Below are 10,058 nucleotides of genomic sequence, written 5' to 3'. Positions count from 1 at the left end.
TCCATGGTTTCTATTCATCCAATCCAATTTTTTCCATCCATTGTTTCTTGTCCTGCCTTCCAAAGCACTTGAAGGCAAGAGAAGAAGCAATCGATGGAAATGAATCAAGGAGAGAATCAGTCTAGAACTAAGGAGAAATTTCCTGACAATTAGAGCAATTAATCAGTGGAATAACTTGCCTTCAGAAGTTGTGGATGCTCCAACACTGGAGGTTTTAAAGAGGAGATTGGACAGTCATTTGTCTGAAATGGTATAGGGTTTCCTGCTTGAGCAGAGGGTTGGGCTAGAAGACATTCAAGGTCCCTTCCAACTCTGTATAAATATACAAAAGTATGAAGGCTATTGCTTAACGCATTGTAAGCCGCCCTGAGTCTCCGGAGAAGGGCGCATATAAATCAAAATAAAAAAAAAAAAAAACTTACAGAACAGATATAAAAAAAAACCAAAGTCAGCTTATTGCCCCCACAAACTGGGTCCTCGTTTAACCTACCTTAGAAAGGATGGAAGGCTGAGTCAATCTTGAGCCTGGTAAGATTCGAACCTGCAGTAATTGCAGGCAGCTATGTTAATAACAGGGTGCCTTAGACCACTGTACTACCAAGGTACAGGAAGGGATGACAATGAGGAGGAGGATTTGAAAGGGCCTTTATTTTCAAAGGGCAGGTGGCAATATCAAAAGGAGATAAGATGATATTTCTGGCTAGAGTATTATGAATTTTGACATTGTATGAAAATTCATTATTTTTCAAGAGCAATGCTTGATCTCAGATATTGGTCTCTGGTTTATCAAAAAAAGATGGATTCATTATTTCATCCTAATTTGTAAGTTAGGGACCCAATTTGATTTTGATTTAAATGGAAATGGAATTCTCTAACATTACTAGATTTCAGAGTAACAAATTTAAATTTGAAATTGTATGAGGTTGCCCCAGGGCTGGTTTACCATTTCTTTCTTTCCTTCTTTCTTTTTTTTCTTTTTTTCTTTTTTTGAAGTTTTTTAAAATGGAAAATCCTCTTTGAGCGAAGGAAGCACAGCTGCTTTTGCTTGCTTTCAAGGACTATTTGAAAAGGAAAACATCAGCTGCCCATGTTCAAGACTATTAATTTCAAAAAAACAAAAATATCCCCGTTGTCAGATAGAGTAATGCAGTACAGGTGCAAAAATATATTAATGAGGTCTTAATAACTGAAATTTGCAAGGTTAATGACATTTAAATTTAGCAGTTATGGATATGCTGGATTTGACGTGCATATGGACTACAGCTAGTCCTTGACTTGTTGCTAAGCAAGTCAGTTGTTAGGTGAACTTTGCCTCATTTTACAACGTTTCTTTCCACAGTTGCTAAGTGAATCTCCACAGTTGTTAAGTTGGTAACATGGTTAACTGTAATCACATGACACCAGGACACTGCGGCCATCATAAATGGCAGTTGCCAGGCTTCCAAATTTTGATTATGGGGATGCTGCAATGGTTGTAAGTGTGAAAAATGGTCTTAAGTCACTTTTTTCAGTGCCATTGTAACTTTGGTCAAACGAACGGTTATAAGTTGAGGACTACCTGTAATATTATATTTCAGCAACATCACTAAGACAGTGAAAAGATCCAAAGTTTGTGGTATCTAACCATTTTTCTGTAGAAAATGTATCATGACAATAAGTCTTTAGTGTTCTTCCTGATTTTAAATCACAACTAATTGACAAAATTAAGTTAACTAACTAAAAATTGAAAAAGGCAGAGGCCCAGATGAGCTCCTTAGTCCAAGAAATTGATTTGGGAAATTTCAATCAATGTTTGACAATGTCTGAGAAGAGCAAATTTTAAAAATGCCCGATGGATTTCATTGGACGGAGACTAACCTGCGGAATAGATTTGTCAGTCTGTTTTATTGAAAGATGCTCTACACTATTCCTGTGGCTGAGTGCCTAGAAAATGGCTTTCTTTTTTATTCAGCTGGCTGCTAAAAATTGGGACTGAAGACAAATCAGCATAATCTGGGAGAAGGAGGGAGTTAATAATATTTCAGTTTCCTGCCTTAAAAATTGTAAGGAGACAGTGGGTGGCCTGTGAGATCTATGACACCAAATATGGTGCATTTCTCAGGATGCAAATCTGGTTTCAGGAGGCAAGAAATATTTGGCTGTGGAGATGTTTGCAGATTAGAGATGTCATTAACATTCACAGGTGATAGAGAAGCAAGAAACTTTAATCCTCACACTGTACCTTATTGAAGAGTCTCAGGCTTTCTCTTGATATTTAAATTCCCGATATTCTATTTGTGCTTCTATTTCCAAAGATTTAATCTTTTATTCCTATCCCTTTATTCAAGTAGAGGGAGAAAGAGATGGGTTTTTTTCAGGTCGTTCTTAGCATAGGCAGGCTTCTTCCATGCAGTTGTGTAATAACCACCTCTTCAGTTGTGGGGAAGTGGGGAACTACCTATTATTTTAACAGGAAGGCCATTATTTGGCTAGTGGAAAAAAGGCTCAAAGAACTACTCTTGTTGATTTCATGAAAGGCCTCCTAATTAATCTTTAGACCTAGGGAAATTATTGTATTATTTTAACTAATCTATTTGTTCTACTTATTACTTCAATTCCCTTCCAGGGAGCCCTGTATATACTCCTCCCACTTCTGGCATTTATTCTTAGAAAAATGTTGTTTCTCTGAAAATAAGACATCCCCTGATAATAAGCCCAATCGGGCTTTTGAGCGCATAAGCTAAAATAAGCCTCCCCCCGAAAATAAGCCCTCCCCGAAATGTTTAATTGCAGAGCTGGAAATCAGGTAAGATGGCAAGAGGAGCCCCATCTTGCTCCACCCGCCCCAAAATAATAAGACCTCCACGAAAATAAGGCCAAGCACTTATGTTGGGGTTCAAAAAATATAAAACAGGGTCTTATTTTTGGGGAAACATGGTACCTAATCCCAAATCGCCTCAGTGACGTTCCTGGTTTGTGGGGGAGTGGGGTTGAACCCATGTTTTCCTAGTTGGACGCTCTAACCATTGCCTCGTCTGTCAAAGGATAATAGTGCCTAACCAGTCAACATTCAGGGGTGGGGCTATGTTTATATACAAGTGATAGTCTGTTATTCCTCCCTGTCTAGGTCTAGACAGAAATCTTGGTTTGAGCTTCAGGTTGATAGGATACTGAAGTAAGCAAATGGGAAATCAATATTTCATGCAGTCTCCTTGCTGAGAATTACAGCTGGAATTGGAATGCAATTATTGTATTCATGTAACACATGATGTCCAAATCAATCAATCATGTGCTGGTCCAGTTCATACAACATAGAGAGACAGTGCCTGAGTCCCTGTTGCCCACAGATGGTATCACTAACCGTGGACTGGTTTTACGGATGCACAAGGTTTTCTTATGCCCAAGGTCATCCTTTCCTAGAACATGATCTGCATTCCTGTCAGCTAAATGGGATTTGAGAAAAGTATGGATGTCAGATTTCGATTGAAAGCAGGAGGTTGACAAAATATTCTACCGATTCTCTGCAAAGTGCCTCTGCTCTTAGGTTTTTTTTAAAACCATTCCTTGGTTTTCAGTTCTGCAAATAACTGCAGGGTATTCTTTTTTTAAGGGAATCGATGCATTCCGTTTCAAAGCAGTGATTAAAATACTGGTGACAATAATTCAGTTTAAAACCTTGCATGAGGGTCCATTGGACAATGAAAATAGATTGCACCTAAGAATTCTAGCTTCCAGGCAGCGTTGCTGGAGGAGCTACAGTATGAAAGATGCTCATTATTGTGCATATATTCTAACGGTGAAAGATGGTAAGACTCTTTGGGGGAAGCCATTTCCGACACATATAAATTTAATTCTAGCTTTAGCCTCCTTCAATAGTTTAAACAGGACTGCATCCTGGCAGTTGAGCCCTCTTTTAAGCCAAAGTTGATGGATTGCAAGGTCTGTTATGAAAGCCCTCTGTGTGTCCCCCTCCTGCCTCAATAATCTTAAAAAATTGGAATTCTAATTCTATCTGCTCAATTTACTTTTTAGCTTAACCAGATGGTCGCCTTAACAACTAGAAAGAGAATTGTTTGTTGAATGCATAATAAAGTACTTCATTTGAAATACGGATTTTGTTTTTAGAGAAAAATTGGAAGCATATTTTTCACTAATGCATTTTAGTCTTGGTCCCACATCCATAAACCAAATGCCTTTCCTCACAGGAGCACTTCAGTAAGGGGTGAATTTGCATCCGGTTCCTTCGGTGAGGATGCCAAAATTGGCGAGAAAGCAAAGTCCATTGGAAACAGACTTTACTTTCTGGGGTAGCTCCGCCCTTTCTTTAGTTTTCTGTTTTGGAAAGTGTTGGGAACTGTTTACCTCATAAAAAAAAAAACCTTGCTGGCTTTGTTCTTGAAACACCTAAACCACCCATTTCATTTCTAGTAATCTTTTCTCAGGAAGAATATCACTCTTCGGTTCATTAAATAGATGAGTAGATGTTTGGTGCAGAGGCTAGAGAATCACGGATAGCAGCTGTCCATGGTTATTGAGAACAAAAGTTCAGTATTGGGGGACAGAGGGACACTTGCTGAAAACAGTCCAGAGGTAACTTTAAGGATCCATCAATTTTCAGTTCAGTTTGCTTTGCTAAGGAATACAGCGTTTTGTTTTTTTAAATTTGTATTTGCATGGACTCTGGACACAACAATTGCTTTAAAGCAGGGGTTTCGAACCTTGGCAACTTTAAGACATATGGATTTCAACTCTCAGAATTCCCCAGCCAGCCACCTGAGAGTTGAAGTCCATGAGTCTTAAAGTTGCCAAGGTTGGACACCCCTTCTTTAAATAATATTTAGAGAGGGGCTGTGCTTGCAATGAGAGCCGGCACTCTTATTTTTCTGCATATATTTCTTGCCGTAATGCAGATGCTTCCCTTCTAGAGTCAGCCTTGCTCTTGTTCTTCTAAAATGCACACCTTCTTACTTGCAAAGAACAGAAAATCCAATTTTTATTGAAGTCACCCGAGGAGCAAGAACAAATTGCTGAAGAAATATCCTATCTGTAGAACAAAACACGCAGAGAATTATTAATAAACTCCACTTTCAGTCTATAGTAAATAATACATACGGCAGAAAAATGTGACAAGTCCAAATCCCCACTAGAGATTTTACAAGCCAGGTTATATTTAGTTACAACCCTTTGTTACCTGACAGTCTGTTATTTGATCAAACAATGATTACTTAAAAATAAAAGCTCATGGAGAGAGAATATTACTTTAATGATAACTTTTCATACCTGTTTGGATTTCAGCACATCTGCCCCAGAACAGACCCAAAGAAGCAGGCAAGTGCCATCAGTGAGAGATTCACATGAGCTGAGTAGGATAGAATGGGTGCTACATTTGACCGTGATTATTAAAAGTACAAAGCCAGTTTGGTGCAGTGGTTAAAGCCCCAGGCTAGAAACTGGGAGACTGTGAGTTCTAGTTCCAATCAGATGCACAAAGCCAGCTGGGTGACTTTGGGACTCTCAAACCTAGGAAGGAGGTAAGGGCTAACCAGTTCCAAAATCTTGCCATGAAAACTGCAGGGATTAGTCCAGGCAGTTGCCAGACCTCAACTAATTGAAATGCACAAAAATTGGGAATTATATTACCTGAGTTCAAAGATCTTTGGAAAGCAGTGGATCAGTGTGAAGGTTTCCTTCACAGTCCTGTATTTTGAACTCTGTTGGTAATACAGTAAAACATTAAGTAGGTCTTACCCAGTTTTAGTTCCTGAGATTCTTAAACTGAGTTTGGTAATATGGGGCAAGAACTTGAATTTCACCATATTATAAAAAAGACGTTGAGACTCTGGAAAGAGTGCAGAAAAGAGCAATAAAGATCATTAGGGGGCTGGAGGCTAAAAGATGAAGAACAGTTGCAGGAATTGGATATGTCTAGTCTAGTGAAAAGAAAGACTAGATGTCAGCCCTGGAGGCCATCTTTTTCTTTGGATCTTCAAGGTTGCCACATTTAGTGCTGTGGGAAACTGGGAAGGGGGATTGTATGGAGTTGGGGAGATATAATATATATTATGCCATAATAACATTGTTTTCTCTGAGAGTCAAGAGATTCAGCCTGCACCTGGAGTGGCGTGACTGGGAGGCATCTCCAGTTGGGATGGTGCATTGATTGGACCATGTGATGGACATGTGGGTGCAGTGTTACTATCACTTCATCTTGATATCATCCATCTGTTGATGCATCTTAGGACTGCATTGGCTTTTTTGGCAGCTGCAACATACTGCTGGCTCATATTTAAGTGATAGTCCACTAGGACACCTGGATTCTTCTCATTGTGACTACTGATGAGCCAGGTAACAGCTATTCTATACCAGTGCATTTGGTTTTTTGTGCTTAAGTCTAAGAACTTACTTTTCTCACTACTGAACTGCCTTTTGTTGGATAAAGCCCAGTGTTCATGTCTCTCAAGATCCTTCTGTATCTATATTGAGCCTTATTTTATCTTCTTAAGTGTTGACTATTCCCCCCAGATTGGTGTTATCTGCAAATTTGATGAGTTCCTCTTCTATCCTTTCATCTAAATCATTTACAAAGATGTTGAAGAGTACTGGGCCTAAGACAGAACCTTTCATGGATCCTCAAGACAGCATAGAAATGAGAATAGTATACTCCACACTGATGGAATTCAACATGAGACTGTTGTATTGTTGGAGAAGTTAGAACCATAATAAACCCCCTACAATGCATTGTCACTGCACTTCCGTTGTCACTGATTCTGACCGGAGATCATCATTTGAAAATAAGAGAAGATTTAATGCACAAATTGTTAATGAGGTCACCATTATTATACTAAGCAACACTAAAACTTCATCAACATCATGGCACATTATGTTGAAAGAACTAGAAGGTGATTTGCAAATAATTTCACCTTTGTTCCTAATACAGCTTTTAATACATACTTTATTTCTTCTTGGAGATAATGGCTGGCATCACCATCACCAAATGATGAACAAAAAACTATTGGTACTAAAATTGGTATTATTGGAATACCAAAAGCAGGGTCTGCCTCATTTGCACTGTCTGCTGTGGAGCACAAGATTAAACAGCACAAGATTATGAAACATTTGTGCAAACTGAAATACTAGACCCAAACAGATTCTGAGCTTCAGAATTAGGTATTGAAGCATATGATTCATAGACTGTATTGTAGCAGAAACTCAGCATTTTGGGGAAATGGTTCATGCAATAAGAAGTAGCCTAAGCCGTTCAGTGAGCATACAAAGTGTGGTGATGATTCATACGCTATCTACAGGAGGTCTTCAGAAATGGGAGGATTTAAAGGACGTCAAGCAGAATCATAAAGTCAAACTATAACTTCTCAATGGGTGGTACCTTGTAATGCACGACCATTGAAGGCATTCAATTGTCATCTCAGTGTAGAAATATGCTCAGCTGTCAAACCCATCAGATACATCATCAAGTATGCTGTGAGGGGGAGTGATAAGGCTATTTTTTTTGCATTGAACAGAGAAGGCCAAATCACACAGTATTTGACAGGCGGATACGCTGAAGTTGCCGTCATGTCGATAGTTGGATTTTAGATTCATGAGAGAGAACCATCCATTATTTGCCTTCAAGTGCACCTTGACAAGAGCAATCTGCGTGTGGTCATTCCGTTTGCTTATGTAAGGAAATCTCTTGAATGAATCATGGGTTGTGTAGTAACCTTTAAATCTCTTCATAGCTCAGGAATCTAGGCCTCTTAAGGACCCTCTTCTCCCTAGTCTAGCTCCCTGTTATTAACAAATGAAATTACCTTTAATTTCAGTGATCACACATGAGTACACAGAATAGTAGTTTCCTAAAGATTCCTGTTACCCTCTTTGGAAAATACTTCCAGAGCGGCTGCCCCAACATATAGGTAATGAACTATGAGTAAAAGAGAATATTCTGATTACGTGCTGTGTTTTATCCAAAAAGTTACCTTAAAAAAGAAAAGAAATATTACAAGTTTTTCTGTGTTTTTCTCTATTTATCCTGTTGATCAAATTAACTATTCAGTATATATTGACATCATCGACTAAAAATGGTTTTTATAATCTTTCCCTCTCCCCATCAGTCCTGGCAACCGTCTTTGTGAGAGGCGTTTGGGTTCTTAAACAGATTTTCCAACACACTTCACAGTTCCCAGAATTCTTGGGGGAACAACATGAGATTATTTCTAAAATAATTCCTATACATGTTTATACACCCACAAACACATTTCTTCCCTATTTCATTTGTTCAGAGACATAGTTTACTAACCATCTTTTAAAATGAAAGGCTGGCTGTTGCAGTTCTCTGGACTGAGCTACTTCATAATGATACACAATAGTCCAGTATTATATAAATTACAAGAAACAATTAATCATGCAAAACAGGATATGCATGTAAGGTAAATTAGGTAGAAACAGTTTAATTTTCCTATTGGTCCAACTGTGCAAAGAAAATGGCTGCCGTGCATTATAGACCAGGTCTGCTAGGTCATAAGCATCTTGGTTTCCTGTAGCTCAGAGCTAATTTTCAAAGCTAAAAGTTCATGTTTTGGGATTATATTTTATTTAGTACTGGTAGTAGTAGTAGTTTGTTCTGACATGCCACATGAGTCCAGTTTCCAACAGTTTTAATTGATGTGATCATTTACAGATATGGAGAACGGGAAACACAGGTGCATTTCTACCAAGTCACAATGCAGTGGAATTAGAGAATATTGTGCAAGCTGCCATATAAGAGGGAGGGAGGGAGGAGGAGGAGAGAGAGAGATATGGTATTTTCTATGGATCTTGAACTGCAGCTTTCCAAATTTTCCATCCAGTGTTGCTCAGAACACTGGGACTTGTCATACCAATTGATTTAGAGGACATGACACCCAGCTGCTCCAGATGTCATTGTGTCAACCTCTCGTGTGGAAACTCACTGGATTTTAGGGAAGAGATACTGAAAGCCGTGAGAAGCGAATTAGCCTCTGCTGCTCATTAGAGCCCAGCTAGCGAAGCCAAAAATAAAAATGAATCTAGCTGAGATACTAAAACAGGTTACCTGACAAGGAAACATAGAAAGACAAGACTTATATTATATTCCACTCATAACTGTGGAAATTGGCTTCAGAGAGATTTGCTGGAGGTCACTTAGGAAGCTGACTCTTAGATAACTAAGTACCTGAGAATACATATACTATAAACCCACCACAAGGTGGGAGTGGTAAAAATTTCAGAATACCAAAATACATACCAAATGTATTTTAAGATCACCTTGAAAAGCATCCACATGAGTACATCTTTTGGCTTGATAAAATTGAAGTATGTTCCCTGGCAGAACTAAAGTTGCCCAAAGCCGGCGTTTCTCAGTGTGTGGTCCAAGGACCCCTGCATATCCCCCAACATCCTCTCAGATAGCCACATGATTAAAATGATTTGACAGCCGATCTTCAAATACAATAAAATATTAAAATGCCATCAAACAACCGTGAGAAGTGGCGGTGGCAGTGAATGTATCCATTTTAATTTTTAATGTGGTAAATATTGATAACTGTAACCCATACAAACAAAAGCCTCCATAATTGTTAAAAGTAATCAGAGTCCTCCATAATTGTTAAAATTAATTAGAGTCCTCTATAATTGTTAAAAGTATGCAGAGCAAAAAGTTTAAGAAATGCTGCTTTAGGTTAATCCCATTAGTACCATGGATAGCTCCTAGCTATCCAACGGAAACCAGGTAGTTCTTAACTTACAACCATAAATGAGCCCAAAATTTTCATTGCTAAGCAAGACTGTTGTTAAGCGAGTTTTGCCACATTTTGCAACCTTTTTTTTTTGCCACAGATGTTAAATGAATAACTGCAGTTAAGTGAATCATACAGTTGTTTAATGAATCTAGCTTCCCTTGTTGAGTTTGCTTGTTGGATGCCGCCTGGGAAGGTTACAAATGGGGATCACAGAACCCGCGACAGTGTAACCATCATAAATGAGCCAGTTTCCAAGTGCCTGAATTTTGATCACAAGGGGATGCTGCAATTATCGTTAAGTGCGAAAGCTGGTCGTAAGTCACT

Source organism: Pituophis catenifer, unplaced genomic scaffold, assembly GCF_029215685.1.
Source record: "Pituophis catenifer annectens isolate HBS135680 unplaced genomic scaffold, rPitCat1.0.hap2 SCAF_2, whole genome shotgun sequence".
In the NCBI taxonomy this organism is placed as follows: Eukaryota; Metazoa; Chordata; class Lepidosauria; order Squamata; family Colubridae; genus Pituophis; species Pituophis catenifer.
This window is presented reverse-complemented; position numbering follows the sequence as displayed.